Here is a 21996-nt window from a genome sequence, read left to right as displayed (position 1 = left end):
GTGCTAGGATGAGCAATAGGGTTAGAGTTAGTGTTAGAGTGAGGGTTAGGGTGAGAGTTAGGTTTAGGGTTAGTGTTAGGCTTATGGTTGGTGTTATGGTTAGGATTAGGGTTACGGTGACTGTGAGTGTGACAGTCAGGGTTAGGGTTAGTGTTAGGCTTAGGGTTAGGCTGAGGCTGAGGTTGAGGGTGAGAGTTAGATTTAGGGTGAGGGTTTGGTTTAGGGTTAGAGTGAGGGTTAGGGTAAGGGTTAGGGTTAGATTAGGGTTAGGGTATGTCCTAGGGTGAGGATTAGGGTTAGTGTTAGGTTTAGGGTGAGGGTTAGTGTTAGGTTTCGGGTGAGGTTTAGCGTTAGGGTTAGGGTCAGGGTTAGGTTTAGGGGGAGGGTTTGGGTTAGGGTTAGAGTTACGGTGAGGGTGAGTTTTAAGTTTAGGTTTATGGTTATGGTTTTTCTTAGGGTTAGGTTTAAGGTTAAGGTAAGGGTGAGGGTAAGGGTGATCTTGAGGGTTAGGTTTAGGGTTAGGTTGAGGCTTACAGTTACGGTTAGTGTAAGGGTGAGGGTGAGGTTTAGGGTTATTTTTAGGGTTAGGGTTTGGTTTAGTGTGAGTGTTAGGGTTAGGTTTAGTGTTATGGTTAGGGTTATGGTGAGGGCTAGTGTGAGGGTGAGGATTAGGGTTAGGGTTAGGCTTAGGCTTAGTGTCAAGCTGAGGGTGATGGTGAGGGTGAGGGTTAGGGTTTGGGTTAGGCTTAGGCTTAGGATTAGTCTGAGGTTGAGTGTGAGCGTTAGGGTTAGTTTTTGGGTTCGGGTTAGGCTTAGTGTTAGGCGGAGGGTGAGGGTGAGGGTGAAGGTTAGGTTTAGGGTGAGGGTGAGGTTTAGGGTTAAGGTTAGCGTTAGGATGCGGGTTAGTGTGAGGGTTAGGGTTAGGGTTAGTGTTACGGTTACGGTGAGAGTGAGGGTGAGTGTGAGGGATAGGGTTAGCCTTAGGCCTAGTCCTCTGCTTAAGCCGAGCTTGAGGGTGAAGGTGAGGGTTAGGGTTAGGGTGATTGTTAGGGTTTTAGGGGTAGGGTGAGGGTTAGGGTTAAGGTTAGGGTGAGGTTTAGGTTTAATATTAAGGTTAGCGTGAGTGCTCAGGTGAGGGTGAGAGTTAGGGTTAGAATTATTGTGAGTTTTAGGGTTAGGGTTAGGTTTTGGGTTAGGGTGAGTGTTAGGGTGAGGGTTATGGTGAGGGTGAGGGTTAGGGTTAGGGTGAGGGTGAGGGTTAGATTAGGGTTAGGGTTAGTGTTATTGTTAGTGTTATGGTTAGGTTTAAGTTTACAGTCAGGGTGAGGCTGAGGGTGAGGTTTAGGTTTAGGGTTAGGGTGAGGTTTAGGTTAGGGTTAGGGTAAGGGTTAGGGTGAGGGTTTGGGTTAGGGTTAGGGTTACTGTGAGGGTGAGGGTTAGGTTTGAGGTGAGGGTTAGGGTGAGGACTAAGGTGAGTGTGAAGGTTAGGGTTAAGTTTATGGTTAGGGTCAGGGTTAAGGTGAGTGTGAGTGTGAGGGTTGGTGTTCGAATTAGGCTTAGGCTTAGGGTTAGGCTGAGGATGAGGGTGGGGATGAGGATTAGGATTCGAGTTAGCATGAGGGTTAGGATTAGGAATAGGGTTAGGATGAGGGTAGGGTGAGGCTGAGGGTTAGGGTTACAGTGAGGTTTAGGGTTTGGGTTAGGTTTAGGGTTAGGTTTAGGTTTAGGGTTAGTGTCACTGTGAGGCTATGGGTTAGTGTTAGTTTAAGGTTAGAATAAGGTTTAGCGTTAGGGTGAGGGTTAGGTTTATTGTTAGGGTGAGGGTTAGTATGAGGTTTAGGGTTACAATTTGGGTTAGGGTGAGGGCTAGGTTGAGGGTGAGGTTTAGTGTTAGGGTTAGGGTGAGGTTTAATGTTAGGGTTAGGGTTAGGGTTAGGGTGAGTTTTAGGGTTCGTGTTACGGTGAAGGTGAGGGTTAGGTTTGAGGTGAGGGTTAGGGTGAGGACTAAGGTGAGTGTGAAGGTTAGGGTTAAGTTTATGGTTAGGGTCAGGGTTAGGGTGAGTGTGAGTGTGAGGGTTAGTGTTCGAATTAGGCTTAGGCTTAGGGTTAGGCTGAGGATGAAGGTGGGGATGAGGATTAGGATTCGAGTTATGGTTCCGGTTATGGTTAGGTTGAGGGTTAGGATGAGGGTTAGGGTTTGGATTAGGGTTAGGGAGAGGGCTAGGTTCAGTGTGAGGTTAAAGGTTAGGTATAGGCTTAGGCTTAGGTTTTGGCTGAGGCTGAAGGTGAGGGTGAGGGTTAGGGTTAGGGTGATTGTTAGGGTTACGGTTAGGGTGAGGGTTAGGATGAGGTTTAGGATTGGGGTGAGGGTTAGGCTGAGAGTGAGGATTACAGTAAATGGGAGGGTTCGGGTAAGGGTTAGGGTTAGGGTTAGTGTTAGGGTGAGGGTTATGGTTAGGATTAGGGTAGTGTGAGGGTTAGAGTTAGGGTTACGGTTAGGCTTATGGTTAGATTGAGGGTGAGTGTGAGGGTTAGGATTAGGGTTAGGGTTAGGCTTAGGGTTAGAGTGAGTGTTAGGGTTAGGGTTTGGTTTAGGGTGAGGGTGAGGTTTAGGGTTAGGGTTAATGTGAGGGTGATGGTGAGGGTTAGGGTTTGGGTTAGTGTGAGAGTTAGGTTTAGGGTGAGGGCTAGAGTGAGGGTGAGTTTTAGGGTTAGGGTTAGGGTGATGTTTAGGGTTAGGCTGAGGTTTAGAGTTAGGGGAAGGGTGAGGTTTAGGGTTATGTATAGCGTTAGGGTTAGGGCGAGGGTGAGGTTTAGGGTTAGAGTTAGGGTTAGGGTGAGGGTTAGGGTGAGGGTTAGTGTTAGTGTTAGTGTTAGGGGTAGGGTTAGGATGAGGGTTAGGGGGAGGGGGAGGGTTAGGGTAAGGGTTAGGATTAGGATTAGAGTTAAGGTGATGGTGAGTGTGAGGGTTAGTCTTAGGAATAGGAATATGGTTAGGATTAGGGTTAGGTTGAGGGTGAGGTTTAAGGTTAGGGTTAGGTTTAGAGTGAGGGTAAGGGTGAGGGTTAGGGTGAGGGTTTGGGTTAGGATTAGGGTTAGGGTGAGGTTGAGTGTGTGGGTTAGGGTTAGGTTTAGGGTTAGGCTTAGGGTTAGGCTAAGGGTGAGGTTGAGGGTGAGGGTTAGGGTTAGGATGAGGGTAGGGTTAGGATTAGGGTTAGGATTAGGCTTAGGTTTAGGGTTAGTTTTAGGGTTTGGTTTAGGGTGAAGGTGAGGATGAGGATTAGGATTAGTGTTAGGTTTAGGGTTAGGGGTAGGCTAAGGGTGAGGGTGGGGGGTGAGGATTAGGGTTAGGGTGATGGTTAGGGTTAGGGTTAGTGTTATTGTTAGGGGTAGGTTTAGAGTTACGTTGAGGGTCAGGTTGAGGGTGCGGGTGAGGTTTAGGGTTAGTGTTAGGGGGAGGTTTGGGGATAGGGTTAGATATAGGGTTAGGGTGAGGGTGAGGTTTAGGGTTAGAGTTAGGGTTAGTGTTAGGGTTAGGCTTAGGTTTAGGCTGAGGATGAGGGTGGGGGTGAGGATTAGGTTTAGTTTTAGGGGTAGGGTTAGAGTTAGGGTTAGGTTTAGGGTTATTGTTCATGTTATGGTTAGGGTTAAGTTTGCAGTGAGGGTGAGGCTGAGGGTGAGATTTATGGTAAGGGTTAGGGTGATGGTTAGGGTTACAGTAAGCTTGAAGTTTAGGGTTAGGTTTAGAGCTAGGTTGAGGGTTAGTGTGAGGGTGATGGTAAGGTTAAATTTGAGGGTTAGGCTAAGGGTGAGGGTTAAGATAAGGGTGAGGGTTTCGGTTTGGCTGAGGGTTAGGTTAAGGGTGAGGGTTAGGGATTAGGGTGAGGGTGAGGGTTAGATTGAAGATTAGAGTTAGGGTTTAGTGAGGTTTAGGGTGAGGATGAGGGTTAGGGTTCGGTGAGGGTAATGGTTAGAATTAGAGTTAGGGTGAGTGCTAGGGTGAGGGTAAGGTTTAGGGTTAGGGTTAGGGTGAGGTTTAGTCTTAGGGTGAGGTTTAGGGTTGGTGTGAGGGTTAGTGTTAGGATTACGGTTAGTGCTATGGTGAGGGTAAGGGTTAGGGTGAGGGTAAAGGTTAGGGTTATTGTTAATTTTAGGTTTAGGGTTACATTGAGGGTGAGGGTGAGGGTGAGGGTAAGGGTTAGGGTTAGGGTGAGGTTTAGGGTTAGGATTAGGGTTAGAGTTAGGGTTAGGGTGAGGGCGAGGTTTAGGGTTAGATTTAGGCTTAGGGTGAGGGTTAGTTTGAGGGTTAGGTTTAGGGTTAGTGTTAGGTTAGGGTTAGGGTTAGGGTTAGTGTGAGGGTTAGGGTTACAGTTAGGGTTAGAGTTAGGATTAGGGTTAGGGTGAGGGTGAGTGTCTGGGTTAGGGTTAGGTTTAGGGTTAGGCTTATGTTTAGGGTGAGGGTGAGGTTGAGGGTGAGGCTTAAGGTTAGGGTGAGGTTTAGGATTAGGGTTATGGTGAGGGTTAGGATGAGGTTTAAGGTTAGGATTAGGGTTAGGGTGAGGGCTAGTGTGAGGGTGAGTTTTAGTGTTAGGGTTAGGATGAGGTTTAGGGTTAGGGTTAGGGTGAGGGTGAGGTTTAGTGTTAGAGTTAGGGTTAGGTTGAGAGTTAGGATTAGGGGTAGTGTTAGGGTGAGGGTTAGGGTGAGTTTTAGGGTTAGAGTGAGTGTTATGGTTATGGTTATGATTAGGATTAGGGTTAGGGTGAGGGTGAGTGTGAGGTTTAGGGTTAGGGTTAGGCTTAGGATTAGGATGTGGGTGAGAGTGAGGGTCAGGGTTAGGGTTAGGGTGAGGGTGAGGTTTAGGGTTAGAGTGAGGGTTAGTGGCAGGGTTAGGGTGAGGGTTAGTTTTAGGGTTCTGTTTAGTGTTACGTTTAGGGGGAGGTTTAGGGTCAGGTTGAGGGTTAGGGTTAGTGTTAGATTTTGGGTTAGGGTGAGGGTTAGTTTGAGGTTTAGGGTTAGGGTTAGGGTTAGGTTAAGGATTACGGTTAGGGTGAGGGTGAGTGTGAGTGTTAGGGTTAAGGTTTGGCTTAGGATGAGGCTGAGGTTGGGGGTAAGGGTTAGTGTCTGGGTTATGGTTAGGGTTAGGTTTAGGGTGAGGGTTAGGATGAGGGTTAGGGTAAGGATTAAGGTTAGGGTGAGGGCTAGGGTGAGGGTGAGGGTTAGGGTTAGGGTTAGGGTGAGATTTATGGTTAAGGTGAGGGTTAGGGTTAGTGTGAATGTTAGTGTTAGGTTTAGGTTTACTGTTAGGGTTAGGGGGAGGGTTAGGGTCAGGTTTTGGGTTAGGGTTAGTGTTAGGGTTAGTGTTAGGGTGATGGTTAGGGTTAATGGTAGCTTGAAGTTTAGGATGAGGTTTAGGGATAGGGTGAGGTAGGGATAAGGTTAGGGTAAGGGTGATGGTAAGGGTAAATTGGTTTAAGTTTAGTGTTAGGGTTAGGGGGAGGGTTAGGGTCAGGTTTAGGGTTAGGGTTACTGTTAGTGTTTGGGTTAGTGTGATGGTTAGGGTTAAGGGTAGCTTGAAGGTTAGGATGAGGTTTAGGGATAGGGTGAGGTAGGGATAAGGTTAGGGTAAGGGTGATGGTAAGGGTAAATTTGAGGGTTAGGGTGAGGGTGAGGGTTAGGATAAGGGTGAGGGTTACGTTTAGGGTGAGTGTTAGTGTACGGGTGAGGGTTAGGGATTATGGTGAGGGTGAGGATTAGATTGAGGATTAGGGTTAGGGTTAATGTGTAATCCTCACTCTCAGCCTAACCCTCATCTTTACTCTTACTGTCACCCTCATCCTAACCCTCACCCCAATCCTAAACCTCATCCTAACCCTAACAGTAACCCTAACCCTAACACTCATCCTTACCCTAAACCTCACTAACCCTAACACTAATCATCAATCTAACCCTCACCCTCACCCTACCCCTACCGCTAACCCTCACCCTAACCCTAACCCTCAGCCTTATAGTAACTCTCACCCTCAGCCCAACCCTAACATTTAACCTTACCTTCATCCCCACCCTAACACTCACGCCTACCCTAACCCTCACCCTAAACCCAACTCTTCCTGTAAACCTCACCCTCACCATTACCCTAACTCTAACCCTAAACCTAACACTAAACCTCACCATAACCCTAGCCATAACATTCACCCTAACCCTAAACCTCACCCTCTCCCATAACCTCAGCCTAAACCTAAGGCTAACACTAACTCTAATCCTCACACTCACCCTAACCCTAATCCTAAACCTCACCCTCACCCTAGTCCTCACCCTATCCCTAACCTTCATCCTCACCATAAAACTCACACTATCCCTAAAATTAATCCTCAGTCTAAACCACACCCTCACCCTAACACTATCCCTAACCCTCACCATATCCCTAAACCTCACATTTACCGTAATCCTCACTCTCAGCCTAACCCTCAACTTTACCCTTACCCTCAGCCTAACCCTCACACTAACCCTAACCCACATACTCACCCTCACCCTGACCGTAACTCTAAGCATCACCCTAACCCTAACCCTCACCCACATCTTAATTTTAACACTAACCCTCACACTAACCCTCACCCTAACCCTAACTCTAACCCTAACCCTAAAACTAAACCTCACCCTAACCCTAACCCTAACACTAACCCTAACCCTAACCCTTCTCCCTTAACTCACCCTAAGCCTAAACCTAAGGCTAACCCTAACACTAACCCTAACCTTCACACTCACCCTCACCCTAACCCTAACCCTCACCCTCACCCTCACCCTCAGCCTAACCCTAAGCCTAACCTTTACCCAAACCCTCACACTCACCATAAGCCTAACCTAATCCTAATCCTAATCATATCCATAACACTCACCCTAACCCTAACACTAACCCTAATCCTAACCCTCAACCTAACACTAACTCTAACACTAAACCTCACCCTTACCCTAAACATAACCCTAAACCTCACCCTAACCCTAATACTAAACCTCACACTCACCCTAATCCTAACCCTAACATTCATCCTAACCCTCACATTAACCCTAATCCTAATCCTCACCCTCAACCTCATCCTCAGCCTAACCCCAAGCCTAACCCTAAACCTAACCCTAACCCACACACTCAACCTCACCCTAACCCTAATCCTAAAACTAAATCTAACCCTAACCCTCACACTAACCCTCAACCTAACCCTAACCTAACACTATCCCTAACACTAACACTAAAACTAACCCTCACCTTAAGCTTAAATCTAACCCTAAACCTCACCCTCACCCTAACCCTAACTCTAACACTAAACCTAACGCTAAACCTCACCCTAACCCTAACCCTTACCCTCACCCTCACACTCAACCTGAACATAACCCTAAACCTACAATGAACAATAACCCTAACCTTAACCCTAACCCTCACCCTAACTATAACCCTCATCCTCATCCTAACCCTCACCCTAACACGATCACCCTAACACTAACCCTAACCCTAACACTAACCCTAACACTAACCCTAAACCTCACCCTAAGCCTAAACCTCACCCTACCCCTAACCCTAGGGTGAGGGTGAGGGTTAGGTTTAGCGTTAGGGTGAGGTTTAGGGTTAAGGTGAGGTTTAGGGTAAGTGTGAGTGTTAATGTTAGGTTTCGGTTTTGTGTTAGGTTTAGGCAGAGGGTTAGGGTCAGGGTTAGGTTTAGGGTTAGTATTATGGTTAGGGTTAAGGTGATGGTTAGGATTACGTTTAGCTTGAAGGTGAGGATGAGGTTTATGGATAGGATGAGGGTTAGGGTAAGGGTGATAGTAAGGGTAAATTTGAGGGGTACTCTAAGGGTGAGTGCTAAGATAAGCGTGAGGGTTACGGTTAGGGTGAGGGTTAGGTTAAGGTTGAGAGTAAGGGATTAGGGTGAGGGTCAGGGTTACATTGAGGAGCATGGTTAAGGTTAGTGTGTGGTTTAGGGAGAGGATGAGGGTTTGGGTTAGGTGAGGGTAAGGGTTAGAATTAGGGTTAGGGTGAGGGCTAGGGTGAGGGTGAGGGTTAGGGTTAGGGTTAGGGTGAGGTTTAGGGTTAGGGTGAGGGTTAGGGTTAGTGTAAGGGTTAGTGTTAGTGTTAGGGTTACTGTTTGGGTGAGGGTAAGTTTTAGGGTGAGGGTTAGGGTTAGGGTGAGGGTTATAGTTAGGGTTAGGTTTATTGTTAGTTTTAGGTTTAGTGTTACATTGAGGGTGAGGGTGAGGGTGAGGGTTAGGGTTAGGGTTAGGGTGAGGTTTAGGGTTAGGATTAGGGTTAGAGTTAGGGTTAGGGTGAGGGTGAGGTTTAGGGTTAGATTTAGGCTTAGGGTGAGGGTTAGTGTTAGTGTTAGGGTTTGGGTTAGTGTTAGGTTTGGGTTAGGGTGAGGGTTACTGTGAGGGTTATGGCTAGAGTTAGGGTTAGTGTTAGGATTATGGTTAGGGTGAGGTTGAGTGTGTGGGTTAGGGTTAGATTTAGGGTTAGGCTTAGCGTTAGGCTGAGGGTGAGGTTGAGTGTGAGGGTTGGGTTTAGGTTGAGGGATAGCATTAGGGTTAGTGTGAGGGTCAGGATGAGGGTTAGGGTTAGGATTAGGGTTAGAGTGAGGGCTAGGGTTAGGGTGACGTTTAGTGTTAGGCTTAGGGTTAGGTTTAGGGTTAGGGTTAGGGTGAGGATGAGGTTTAGTGTTAGAGTTAGGGTTAGGGTTAGTGTTAGGCTTAGGGATTGGGTGAGTGTTAGGGGTAGGATGAGGGTTATGGTTATGGTTAGGATTAGGATTAGGGTTAGGGTGAGTGTGAGGGTTAGGGTAAGGGTTAGGCTTAGGGTTAGGTTGAGGGTGAGGGTTAGGTTTAGGTTGAGGTTTAATGTGAGGGTTAGGGTTATTGTTAGGGTTAGGGTGAGGGTTAGTGTGAGCGTTACTGTTAAAGTTAGGGTGTGGGTGAGGGTTAGGGTTAGGGTGATGCTTAGGGTTACGGCCAGGGAGAGGGTTAGCATGAGGGTGAGAGTTAGTGTGAGTGTAAGGATGGGGGTGACAGTAAGGGTAAAGTTGAGGGTTGGGTTTAGGGTTAGGGTTAGGGTTAGGGTGAGTGATAGGGTTAGGGTGAGGGTTATGGTTATGGTTAGGATTAGGATTAGGCTTAGGGTGAGGGTGAGTTCGTGGGTTAGGGTTAGGTTTAGGGTTAGGCTTAGGGTTAGGCTGATGGTGAGGTTGAGGTTTAGGTTTAGGGTTAGTGTGAGTGATAGTGTTACGGTGAGGGTTATGTTTAGGGTGTGGATTACGGTTAGGTTTAGGGTTAGGGTGAGGGCTGGTTTAGGGTGAGGTTGAGGTTTAGGATTAGGTTTAGGCTGAGGTATAGGGTTATGGTTAGGGTTAGGGTTTGGGCGAATGTGAGTTTTAGGGTTAGAGTTAGGGTTATGGTGAGGTTTTGGGTGAGGTTTATGGTTAGTGTTAGTGTTAGGGGTAGGGTTAGGCTGAGGGTGAGTGTGAGTGTGAGGTGTAGTTTTAGGGTTAGGCTTAGGTTTAGGCTGAGGGTGAGGGTGAGGTTTAGGGTTAGGGTGAAGGTGAGGTTTAGGCTTAGACTTAGTGTTAGTGTGAGTGTTAGTCTGAGGTTTAGTGTTAGTTTAAGGGTGTGGGTGAGAGTTAGGGTTAGAGTGATGCTTAGGGTTACGGTCAGTGTGAGGGTTAGGATGAGGGTTAGGGTTAGTGTGAGGGTAAGTGTGAGGGTGAAAATAAGGGTAAAGTTGAGGGCTAGGCTGAGAGTGACGATTACGGTAAATGTGAGGGTTAGGGTTAGGGTGAGGGTTAGGGTTAGGGTTAGGGTGAGGGTGTGGTTAGATTGAGGATTAATTTTAGGGTTACTGTGAGGTTTAGGGTGAGGATGAGGGTTAGGGTAAGGGTGAGGCTAGGGTGAGGGTGAGGGTTAGGGTTATGTTTAGGGTGATTGTTATGGTTAGGGTGATGGTTAGGGTTAGTGTGTGGGTTAGTGTAAGGGTTAGGGTTAATGTTAGGTTGAGGGTAAATGTTAGGCAGAGGATTAGGGTTGGGGTGAGGGTTATGGTTAGAATGAGGTTTAGGGTTAGGGTTATTGTTCGGGTTATGGTTCGGGTTAGGATGAGGTTTAGTGTTAACATTAAGGTTAGGGTGAGGACGAGGGTGAGGTTGAGGTTTAGGGTTAGGGTTAGGCTTAGGCTTAGGGTTAGGCTGAGGCTGAGGCTGTGGCTGAGGTTAAGGGTTAGGGTTAGCGTGATGGTTAGGGTTACTGTTAGGCTGAGTTTTAGGATGAGTGTTAGGGTTATGGTGAGGGTTACGGTGAGGGTGACAGTAAGGGTAAAGTTGATGGTTAGGGTTAGGGTGAGGGTTAGGGTGAGGATTAGGGTTAGGGTTAGGGTGAGGGTGAGGGTTGGTTGGAGGATTAGTGTTATGGTTAGTGTGAGATTTAGGGTGAGGATGAGGGTTAGGGTTATGGTGAGGGCTAGTCTGAGGTTGAGGGTTATGTTGAGGTTTAGGTTTAAGGTGATGGTTAGGGTTAGTGTGACGGTAAGTGTTATGATTAGGGTTATTGTTAGGGTGAGGGTAAGTGTTAGGGTGAGTGTTAGGTTTAGGGAGAGGGTTATGTTTTGGGTTAGGCTTAGTTTTAGGGTTATGGTTAATTGTTAGGGTTAGGTTTAGGGTTAAGGTTAAGGTGAGGGTGAGGGTTAGGGTTAGGGTTAGGTTTAGGGTTAGTGTTAGGGTTAGGGTTAAGGTGAGGGTTAGGTTGAGGTTTAGGGATAGGTTTAGGATTACGGTTATGGTGAGGGTGAGTGTGAGTGTTAGGATTAGGCTTAGGCTTAGGCTTAGGGTTAGGCTGAGGGTGAGGGTGGGAATGAGTTTTAGGTTTATGGTGATGGTTAGGTTTAGGGTTAGGGTTAGGGTTAGGATTAGGGTTAGGTAGAGTTCTAGGGTGAGGGTGAGGGTTAGGCTGAGGGTTAGCGTGAGTCTGAGGGTGAGGGTGAGGGTTAGGGTTATGTTGAGGTTTAGGGTTAGGGTTTGGGTGAGGGTGAGGTTAAGAATGAGGATTAGTTTTAGGGTTAGTTTGAGGTTTAGGGTGAGGTTGATGGTTAGGGTTAGGGTGAGCGCTAGGTTGAGGGTGAGGGTTAGGGTTAGGGTGAGGTTTAGGGTTAGGGTGATGGTTAGGGTTAGTGTTAGTGTTAGGGTTATGGTTAGTGTTAGGGTGAGGTTAAGTGTTAGGATGAGGGTTAGGGTTAGGGTGAGGGTTATGGTTAGAATGAAGGTTAGGGTTAGGTATAGGGTTATTTTTAGGATTAGTGTTAGAGTTATGGTTATGGTGAAGGTGAGGGGTAGGGTTAGGTTTAGGGTGAGGTTTATGTAAGGGTTAGCGTTAGAGTTAGGTTTAGGGTGGGGGTGAGGTTTAGGGTTACAGTTAGCCTTAGTGTTAGGGTTAGGATTAGGGTGAGGGTTAGTGTGAGGGTTAGGGTTAGGTTTAAGCTTACGGTTAGGCTTAAGCTTAGAATGAGAGTGAGGGTGAGGGTTAGGGTTAACGTTAGGGTTAGGGTTCGGGTTAAGGTTAGGGTGAGGGTTAGGATGAGGTGTAGGGTTAGGATTAGGATTAGGTTGAGCACTAGGGTGATGGTTAGTGTGAGGGTTAGGGTTAGGGTTAGGGATAGGGTTAGGTTTAGGATTAGGTTTAGATTGAGGGTGAATGTGAGGGTTAGGGTTAGGGTTAGGCGTAGGGTTAGGGTGAGTGTTAGGGATAGGGTTTCGTTTAGGGTGAGGGTGAGGGTTAGGGTTAGGATTAGGGTGAGGGTGAGGGTTTGGTTAAGGGTTAGTGTGAGGTTTAGGGTTATCGTGAGGGTTATGTATATGGTGAGGGTTAGAATTAGGTTTAGGGGTTAGGGTTAGGGTGAGGTTTAGGGTGAGGGTGAGTTTTAGGGTTAGGGTTAGTGTGAGGTTTAGGGTTATGGTTAGGGTTATTTTTAGGGCGAGTGTGAGGGTTAGGTTTAGAGTTAGGTTTAGGCTTAGGCTTAGGGTTTGGTTATGGCCTGGGTTGAGGGTGAGGGTTAAGGTTAGGGTTAGGTTGAGGGTTAGGGTGAGGGTTAGTGTTAGGGTTAGGGTTAGGGGTGGGTTTAAGGTTAGGCTTAATGTTAGGCCAAGGGTGAGGCTGAGGGTTAGGGTTAGGGTGAGGGTGAGGTTTAGGGTTAGATTTAGTGTTAGGGTTAGGTTAGTGTGAGTATTAGGGTAAGGGTTAGTGTTATGGTTAGAGTTAGGGTGCGGGTGAGTGTGAGGGTTAGGGTTAGTCTTATGCTTAGGCTTAGGGTTAGTCCGAGCATGAGCGTGAGGGTTAATGTTAGGGTTTTAGGATTAGGGTTATGGTTAGGGTGAGGGTGAGCTTGAGGGTTAGATTTAGGTTTAGGGGGAGGTTTAGTGTGAGGGTTAGGGTTAGGTTTGTTGTGAGGGTTAAGGTTAGGGTGATGGTTAGGTTGAGGTTTAATGTTAAGGTTAGGATTAGGTTTAGGACTACTTTTTCCCTGAGGGTTAGGTTTAGGGTTCAGCTTAGTCTTAGGGTTAGGCTGAAGGTATGGATGGGGATGAGGATTAGGTTTAGAATGATGGTTAGGGTTATGGTTAGGAGGAGGGTTAGTGTTTTGATTAGGGTTAGGGTGAGGGCTAGGATGAGGGAGAGTGTTAGGGTTAGGGGTAGGCTTAGGCTTAGGGTTAGGCTGAGGCTGAGGGTGAGGGTCAGGTTTAGGGTGATAGTTGGGGTTAAAGTTAGGGTGAGAGTTAGTATAAGGATTAGGGTTAGGGTGCGGGTTAGGGTGAGGGTGACTTTATGGGTAAAGGTGAGCATTAGGCTGAGGGTGAGGTCTAGGGTTAGGGTGAGGTTTAGGGTTAGGGTGATGGTTAGGGTTAGTGTGAGGGTTAGTGTTAAAGTCAAGGTTAGTGAGGTTGAGTCTAAGTGTTAGGGTGAGGGTTAGGGTTAGGGTGATGTTTACGGTTAGGATGAGGGTTAGGGTTAGGGTTAAGGTTATTGTTAGGGTTAGGATTACGGTTACAGTGAGGGTGAGGGTGAGGGTTAGGGTTAGGATGAATTTAGGTTTAGGGTTAGGGATAGAGTTAGGGTTAGGGTGAGAGTGAGATTGAGGTTTAGGGTTAGGGTTAGGGTTAGGGTTAGGGTTAAGGTGAGGGTGAGGGTTAGGGTTAGGGTGAGGGTTAGGGTTAGGATTAGGGTTAGGGTGAGGGTGAGTGTTAGGATTAGCGTTAGGGTTACATTTATTGTTAGTGTTATGGTTAAGGTTAACTTTGTGGTGAGGGTGAGGCTGAGGGTGAGGGTTAGGGTTAGGATTAGGGTTAAGTTTAGCTTTAGGGTTAGGGTTAGTGTTATTGTTAATGTTAGGGTTAGAGTTGTGGTGAGAGTGAGGGTGAAGGTGAGGGTGATTGTTAGGGCTTGGGTTAGGGTGAGGTTTAGGGTTAGGGTGAGGATTAGGGTTAGGGTGAGGGTAAGGTTTAGCGTTAGAGTTAAGGTTAGGGGGAGAGTTAGGGTGAGGGTTAGGGTTAGGGTGAGGGTTAGGTTGAAGTTTAGGTTTAGGCTTACAGTTAGGTTTAGGATTAGGGTTATGGTGAGGGTGAGTGGGAGGATTAGGGTTAGGCTTAGGCTTAGGCTTAGTGTTGGGCTGAGGGTGAGGATGGGGGTGGGGATTAAGGTTCTGGTGATTTTTAGGGTTAGGGTTAGGGTGAGGGTTAGGATGAGGGTTAGGGTTAGGATTATGGTTATGGTTAGCACCAGGGTGAGGGTGAGGTTTAGGGTTAGGATTAGGCTTAGGCTTATGGTTAAGCTGAGGGTGAGGTTGAGCTGAAGGTTTAGCATTAGGGTGATGTTTAGTGTTACGTTTAGGTTGAAGCTTAGCATGAGGTTTAGATATAGGGTGAGGGTTAGCGTGAGGGTGATGGTAAGGGTAAAGTTGAGGGTTAGGCTGAGGGTGAGGGTTAAGATCAGGGTGAGGGTTAGTGTTAGGGTGAGGGTTAGGGTAAGGGTGAGGGTTAGGGGTTAGGGTGAGGGTAAGGGTTAGATTGAGGATTAGGGTTAGTGTGAGGTTTAGGGTGAGGATGAGTGTTAGGGTTAGGGTGAGGGTTAAGATTAGGGTGAGGGCTAGGGTGAGGGTGAGGGTTAGGGTTAGGATTAGGGTTAGGGTGAGTTTTAGGGTTAGGGTGAGGGTTAGGGTTAGTGTATGGGTTAGTGTTAGGGTTAGGGTTAGTGTTAGTGTGAGGGTAAGTGTTAGGGTGAGGTTTAGGGTTAGGGTGAGTGTTATAGTTAGGGTGATGTTTAGGGTTAGGTTAGGGTTATTCTTGTTGTTAGGTTTAGGGTTATGTTGAGGTTGAGGGTGAGGGTGAGGGTTAGGGTTAGTGTTAGGGTGAGGTTTAGGGTTATGATTAGGTTTAGAGTTAGGAATAGGTTGAGAGTGAGGTTTAGGATTAAAGTTAGGCTTAGGGTGAGGGTTAGTGTGAGGGTTAGCGTTAGGGACAGTGTTAGGTTATGGTTATTGTGAGAGTTAGTGTGAGGGTTAGGGTTAGAGTGAAGGTTAGGGTTAGGATTAGGGTTAGGGTGAGGATGAGTGTGTGGGTTAGGGTTAGGTTTAGGGTTAGGCTTAGGGTTAGGCTTAGACTGAGGTTGAATGTGAGGCTTAGGGTTAGGGTGAGGGTTCGAGTTAGGGTTAGATTGAGGGTAAGGATGAGGGTTAGGTTTAGGATTAGGGTTAAGGTGAGCACTGGCGTGACGGTTAGTGTGAGGGTTAGGGTTAGGGATAGGGTTAGGTTTAGGATTATGGTTAGGTTGAGGGTGAGTGTGAGGTTTAGGGTTAGGGTTAGGGTTAGGCTGAGGGTTAGGTTTAGGGTTAGTGTTAGGGTTTGATTTAGGCTGAGGGTGAGGTTTAGCGTTAGGGTTAGGGTTAGGGTTAGCGTTAGGCTGAAGATGAGGGTGGGGGTGAGGATTAGGGTTAGCGTGAGGGTTAGGTTTAGAGCTAGTGTTATTGTTAGGGTTAGGGTTAGAGTTATGGTGAGGGTGAGGTTGCGGGTGAGGGTTAGGTTTAGGGTTAGGGTGAGATTTAGAGTTAGGGTTGGAGATAGGATTAGTGTTAGGGTTGGGCTTAGGGTTAGGCTGAGGGTGAGGGTGGGGATGAGGATTAGGTTTAGGTTTAGGGTTAGGGTTAGAGTTAGGGTTAGGCTTAGGCTTAGGGTTTGGCTGAGGGTGAGGTTGGGGCGAGGATTAGGGTTTTTGTGATGGTTAGGTTTAGGGTTAGGTTGATGGTTAGGATGAGGGTTAGGGTTAGGATTAGGGTTAGGGTGAGGGCTAGGGTGAGGTTGAGGGATAGGGTTAGGTATAGGCTTAGGCTTAGTGTTAGTCTGAGTGTGAGGTTGAGGGTGAGGGTTAGGGTTAGGGTGATGGTTAGGTTTACGGTTAGGGTGAGGGTTAGGATGAGGGTTAGGTTTAGGGTGATTGTGATGGTAAGTGTAAATGTGAGGGTTAGGCTGAGGGTGAGGGTTAAGATAAGGGTAAGGGTTAGGGTTAGGGTGCGGGTTAGGGTAAGGTTTATGGTTATGGTTAGGGTGAGGGTGAGGGTTAGATTGAGAATTAGGGTTAGGGTTAGTGTGAGGTTTAGGGTAAGGATGAGGGTTAGGTTTAGGGTGATGGTTAGGGTTAGAATTAGGGTTAGGGTGAGGGCTAGGGTGAGCGTGAGGATTAGGTTTGGGTTTAGGGTGAGGTTGAGGTTTAGGTTAAGGTTGAGTGTTAGGATTAGTGTGAGGGTTAATGTTATGGTTAGGGTTAGTGTAAGGGTGAGGGTAAGTGTTAGGGTGATGTTTAGGGTTAGGGTTATTGTTAGGGTTAGGTTTATGGTTACACTTACAGTGAGGGTGAGGGTTAGGGTTAGGTTTAGGGTTAGGTTTAGGGTTAGGGTTACAGTTAGACTTTGGGTTAGGACTAGGATTAGGCTTAGGGTGAAGGCTAAGTTGAGGGTGAGGGTGAAGGTTAGGGTTAGGGTTAGGATTAGGTTGAGGGTGAGGGTGAGTGTGTGGGGTATGGTTAGGTGTAGGGTTAGGCTTAGGATTAGGCTAAGGGTTAGGTTGAGGGTGAGGGTTATGTTTAGGGTGAGGGTTATGGTTAGGGTTAGGGGAGTTTTAATGTTAGGTTTAGGTTTAGGGATAGGTTGAGGTTTAGGGTTAGGGTTATCTTGAGGGTGAGGGTTAGGGTTAGGTTGAGGGTTAGTATTAGGGCTAGGTTTAGGTTGAATGTTAGGGTTACCAATTTGGTAAGGGTTATCATGAGGGAAAGGGTTAGGATTAGCGTTAGGATGAGGGCTAGGTTGAGACTGAGTGTTAGGTTTAGGGTAATGGTGAGGTTTATGTTTTGGGTAAGGTTTAGGGTTAGGGTGAGGGTTAGGGTTAGGGTTATGGTGAGGGTCAGGGTTAGGGTTTGGTTGAGGGTTTGAATTAGGGTTAGGTTTAGAGTGAGGGTTAGGATGAGGGTTAGAGATACAATTAGGGTTAAGCTCAGGGCTGGGGTGAGGGTGAGGATAAGTGTTAGGGTTAGGGTAAGTTTTATGGTTAGGGTGAAGGTGAGGTTAAGGGTTAGGGTTAGGGTTAGGCTTAGGGAAAGGCTGAGTGTAAGGGTGAGGGTTAGGGTGAGGGTGAGGTTTAGGGTTAGAGTTAGGGTTAGGGTTAGAGTGAGCATTACGGTGAGGGTTAGGGTTAGGGATAGGGTTAGGTTTAGGATTAGGTTTTGGGTGAGGGTGAGTGTGGGGTTTATGGTTAGGGTTAGGGTTTTTCTTAGGGATAGGCTGAGGGTGAAGATGAGAGTTAGGGTTACAGTGAGGGTTAGGGTGAGTGTTAGGATGTGGGTTAGGTTTAGGATTAGGGTGAGGTTTAGGGTTGGGTTTAGGGTGAGAGTTAGGGTTAGGTTTAAGGTGAGGTTTAGGGTTAGGGTTAGGGTTATGTTTAGGGATAGGGTGAGGGTTAGGGTTAGGGTTATGTTGAGGGTGAGGTTTAGGGTTAGGTTGAGGGATAGGATTAAGGCTAGGTTTAGGGTGAGGGTTAGGGTGAGGGTTTGCATGAGGGGTATGGTTAGGATTTTGGTTAGGATGAGGGCTAGGGTTAGGTTGAGATTTAGGCTGAGGGTTTGGGTTATGGTGAGGGTGTGGGTTAGGTTTGGACTGAAGGTTATTGTGAGGACTAAGGTGAGGGTTAGGGTTAGGGTTAGGGTGAGGGTTAGGTTGAGGTTTAGGTTTAGGGTTAGGGTTAGGATTAGGGTTAGTGTGAGGGTAAGTGTAAGGCTTAGGGTTAGGCTGAGGGTGAGGTTGGGGGTGAGGATTAGGTTTAGAATGATGGTTCCAGTTATGGTTAGGTGAGTGTTATGATGAGGGTTAGGGTTAGGATTAGGGATACGGTGAGGTCTAGGGTGAGTGTGAGGTTTAGGGTTAAGTTTAGGCTTAGGCTTAGGGTTAGACTGAGGCTGAAGGTAAGAGTGAGGGTTAGGGTTAGGGTGATGGTTAGTGTTACAGTAAGGGTGAGGGTTAGGATGAGGGTTAGGATTAGGGTGAGGGTTAGGATGAGGGTGACAGTAAGTGTAAAGGTGAGGGTTAGGCTGAGGGTGAGGGTTATGGTAAGGGTGACGGTGAGGGTTTGGGTTAAGGTGAGTGTGAGGGTTAGACTGAGGATTAGTGTTAGGGTTAGTATGAGGTTTAGGGTGAGGCTGATGGTTAGGGTTAGGGTGAGGAATAGGGTAAAGTTGAGGGTTAGGGTTAGGGTTTGGTTGAGGTTTAAGTTTAGGGTGATGGTTAGTGGTAGTGTGAGGGATAGGGTTTGGGTTAGTGTTAGTGTTAGGGTTAGCATAAGTGTTAGGGTAAGGTATAGGTTTAGGGTGAGGTTTACGATTAGGGTTAGCGTTTGGGTTATGGTGAAGGTGAGGTTTAGGGTTAGAGTTAAATTTAGGGTGAGTGTTAGGGTTAGGGTTAGGGTTAGGTTACTGTTAGGTTAGGTATAAGGTGAGGTTTAGTGTGGGGGTGAGAGTTAGTGTTAGGGTTCAGATAAGGATTAGGTTTAAGGTGAGGGTGAGTGTGAGTGTTAGGGTTAGGGTTAGGATTAGGATTAGAGTTAGGGTGAGGGTGAGGGTTACGGTTAGGGTGAGTGTTGGGATTAGGGTTAGTGTCAGGGTTAGGGTGAGTGTTAATCTTAGACTTAGGGTTTGGTTGTGGGCTAGGGTGAGGGTGAGGGTGAGGGTGAGGGTTGGGGTGAGGGTTAGGGTGAGGGTTTGGTTAGTGTTAGGTTTAGGGTTGGGATTAGGTTTAGGCAAAATGTTAGGCTGTGGGCGTGGGTGAGGGTGAGGGTTATGGTGAGGGTGAGGGTTAGGGTTAGGGTTAGGGTATGATTTAGTGTTAGGCTTAGGGTTAGTGTTAGTCTTAGATTTAAGTTGAGAGTTAGGGGGAGGGTCAGGGTTAGGGTGAGACTTATGTTTAGCATTAGGGTTAGGGTGAGTGTGAGGTTTAGGGATAAATTAGGGTTAGGGTGAATCTGAGGGTGAGGTTTAATGTTAGGGTTAGTGTTAGTGTTAGGGTGAGGGTGAGGGTTAGGTTGAGGGTGAGGAATAGGGTTAGGGTTAGGGTGAGGTTTAGTGTTAGGGTTAGGGTTAGAATTAGGGTTAGGGTGAGGGTGAAATTTAACGGTAGAGTTAGGGATAGGGTGAGGGTTAGGGTGAGGGTTAGGGTTAGGGTGAGGGTTAGTGTGGGAGTGACCGTAAGGGTAAACATGAGGGTTAGGCTGAGGGTGAGAGTTACTGTAAGGGTGAGGGTTAGGTTTAGGGTGAGATTTAGGTTGAGGATGAGTGTAAGGGTTTGGGTGAGTGCTAGGGTAAGGGTGAGGGTTAGGGTTAGGGTTAGGGTGAGGGTGTTAGGTTGAGGGCTGGGGTAAGGTTGAGGGTTATGGTTTATGTGAGGGTTAGGGTTAGGGTTAGGTTTATTGTTATGTTTAAGGTTAGGGTTTAGGTTACAGTGAGGGTGAGTGTGAAGGTTAGGGTTAGGCTTAGGTTTAGGCTTAGGGTTAGGGTGAGATTTAGGGTTATGGGTATGGTGAGGTTTAGGGTTAGGTTTAGGGTTAGGGTTAGGGTGAGGTTGAGATTTTGGGGTTAGAGTTAGGGTTAGATTGAGCCTGAGGGTGAGGCTTAGGTTTAGGTTTAGTGTTAGGGTGAGGGTTAGGTTGAGGGTTAGTGTGAGGGTGACGGTTAGGGTTAGGTTTAGGATTAGGATTAGGGTTAGTGTCAGGGTTAGGGTTAGGATTAGGGTTAGGGTGAGTGTGAGTGTTATGATTATGGTTAGGTTTAGGGTTAGGGTGAGGTTTAGGGTTAGGATTAGTATTATTCTTAGGGTTAGGTTTAGGGTTAGGCTTAAGGTTAGGCTGAGGGTGAGGTTGAGGATGAGGATTAGGGTGAGGGTGAGGGTTAGGGTTAGGGTGACTCTTAAGGCTATGTTTAGGGTGAGGTTGTGGGTTAGATTGAGGATTATTGTTAGGGTTAGTGTGAGGTTTAGGGTGAGGATGAGCGTTAGGGTTAGGGTGAGGGTGAGGGTTATGGTTAGTGTTAGGATGAGGTTTAGGATTAGGGTGATGGTTAGGGTTAGTGTGAGGGTTAGTGTTAGGGTTAGGGTTAGTGTTAGGTTGAGGGTTAGGGTTAGGGTGAGTGTTATGGTTATGGTTAGAGTGAGTGTTAGGATTAGGGTTAGGGTTATTGTTTGTGTTAGTGTTAGGGTTTTGTTTAAGGTGAGGGTAAGGGTGTGGGTTAGGGTTGGGGATAGGATGAGGTTTAGGTTTAAGCTTAGGGTTAGAATTAGGGTTAGGGTGAGGGTGAGGTTTAGGGTTAGAGTTAGGTTTAGTGTTATGTTTAGGGTTAGGGTTAGGGTTAGACTTAGGCTTAAGCTTAGGCTTAGGCCAAGCATGAGGGTGAGGGTTAGAGTTAGGGTAAGGGTGAGTAGTAGGGTTAGGGTTCTGATGAGGTTTACGTTTAGGATTAGGGTTGGGGTTAGGGCTAGGGTGAGGCTTAGTGTGAGGGTTAGGGTTAGGGATAAGGTTAGTTTTAGGATTAGGTTTAGGTTGAGGGTGAGTGTGAGCGTTAGGGTTAGGGTTAGGCTTAGGCTTAGGAGGATTACGGTTAGGTTTAGGGTTAGGTTTAGGGTTAGGGTTAGTGTTAGGTTTAGGGTTACAATGAGGATTGTGGTTATGCCTAGGGTTAGGCTTAGGGTTAGGCTGAGGGTGAGGGTGGGGGTTAGGATTAGGGTTAGGGTTCGGGTTAAAATTAGTGTTATAGTCAGTGTTATGGTTACGGTTAAGTTTGCGGTGAGGGTGAGGCTGAGGGTGAGGGTTATGGATAAGTTTAGGCTTAGGCTTAGGGTTAGGCTGAGGGTGAGGTTGGGGTGAGGAATAGGTTTTGGGTGATGGTTAGGGTTCAGATTAGGGTGAGGGTTAGGATGAGGGTTAGGGTTAGGATTAGGTTTAGGGTGGGGGCTAGGGTGAGGCTGAGGGTTAAGGTTAGGGTGATGGTGAAGTTTAGGGTTAGGGTGAGAGTTAGGGTTACTGTGAGGGTTAGTGTTCAGTTAGGGTTAGTGTTAGGGTGAGGGTAAGTATTAGCGTGACGGTTAGTGTTAGGTTGAGCATTATAGTTAGGGTGAGGTTTAGGGTTAGTTTTAGGGTTATTGTTAGGTTTAGGGTTAGAGGTACGGTGAGGGTGAGGATACGGGTTAGATGTAGGGGTGGTTTAGGGTTAGGATTAGGTTTAGAGTTAGGGTTAGCGTGAGTGTGAGGTTTAGGGTTAGAGTTAGGGTTCAGGTGAGGGTTAGGATGAGGGTTAGTGTTAGTGTTAGTTTTAGGTTTAGGGTTAGGGTGAGGTTAAGTGTTAGGGTTATGGTTAGGATTAGGGTTAGGGTGAGGGTGACTGTGTGGGTTAGTGTTAGGTTTAGGTTAGGCTTAAGGTTAGGAAGAGGGTTAGGTTGAGGGGAAGGGTTAGGATTTGGGTGAGGGTTAGGGTTAGGGTTAGTGTGAGGGTTAGGATGAAGGTTAGGTTTAGGATTAGGGTTAGGGTGAGGGCTAGGGTGAAGGTGAGGTTTAGGGTTAGGTTTAGGGTGAGGTTTAGGGTTAGGGTTAGGTTCAGTGTGAGTTTGAGGTTTAGGGTTAGAGATAGGTTTAGGGTGAGTGTTAGGGTGAGGGTTTGGCTTAGTGATAGTGTTAGAGATAGGGTTAGTCTGAGGTTTAGGATGAGGGTGTGGGTTAGGGTTAGGGTTAGTATTAGGATTAGGGTTAGGGAGAGGGGGAGTGTGAGGGTTAGAGTTAGCCTTAGATTTAGGCTGAGGTTGAGGGTGAGGGTGAGTTTTAGGGTTAGTTTGAGGGTTAGGGTTAGGGTTAGGATGTGGTTTCGTGTTAGGGTTAGTGTTAGAGTTAGGGTTAGGTTGAGGGTGAGTTTTAGGTGTATAGTTAAGGTTTGGGTGAGTGTTATTTTGAGTGTTAGGGTTAGGGTGAGTTTTAGGGTGGGGGTGACAATAAGGGTAAATGTGAGGGTTAGGCTAAGGTTGAGGGATAGGTTTAGTGTTAGGGTTATGGTTAGGGTGAGATTTAGGGTTCGGGTTAAGTTTAGGGTTAGGGTGAGGGTTAGGGTGAGGGTTAGGGTGAGGGTGAGAGTTAGGGTTAGGTTGAGAGTTAGGTTTAGAATTAGGGTTAGGGTAAGGGTGAGGGTTGGGGTTAGTGGTGGGGTGAGGTTTAGAATGAGGGTTAGGATTAGTATTCGGGTTAGGGTGAGGGCTCGGGTGAGGGTGAGGTTTAGGTTTAGGGTTAGGGTGAGGTATAGGGTTAGGGTTAGGGTTAAGGTTAGGATGAGGGTGAGTTTTAAGGTTAGATTTAGGTTTAGGTTGAGACTGAGGTTGAGGGTTAGGGTTTGGGTTAGTATTAGAGTTAGGTTTA

This window comes from Dipodomys merriami, unplaced genomic scaffold, assembly GCF_024711535.1.
Source record: "Dipodomys merriami isolate MVZ:Mamm:240054 unplaced genomic scaffold, mDipMer1.0.p SCAF_140, whole genome shotgun sequence".
NCBI lineage: Eukaryota > Metazoa > Chordata > Mammalia > Rodentia > Heteromyidae > Dipodomys > Dipodomys merriami.
Note: the sequence above shows the minus strand (reverse complement) of the source record.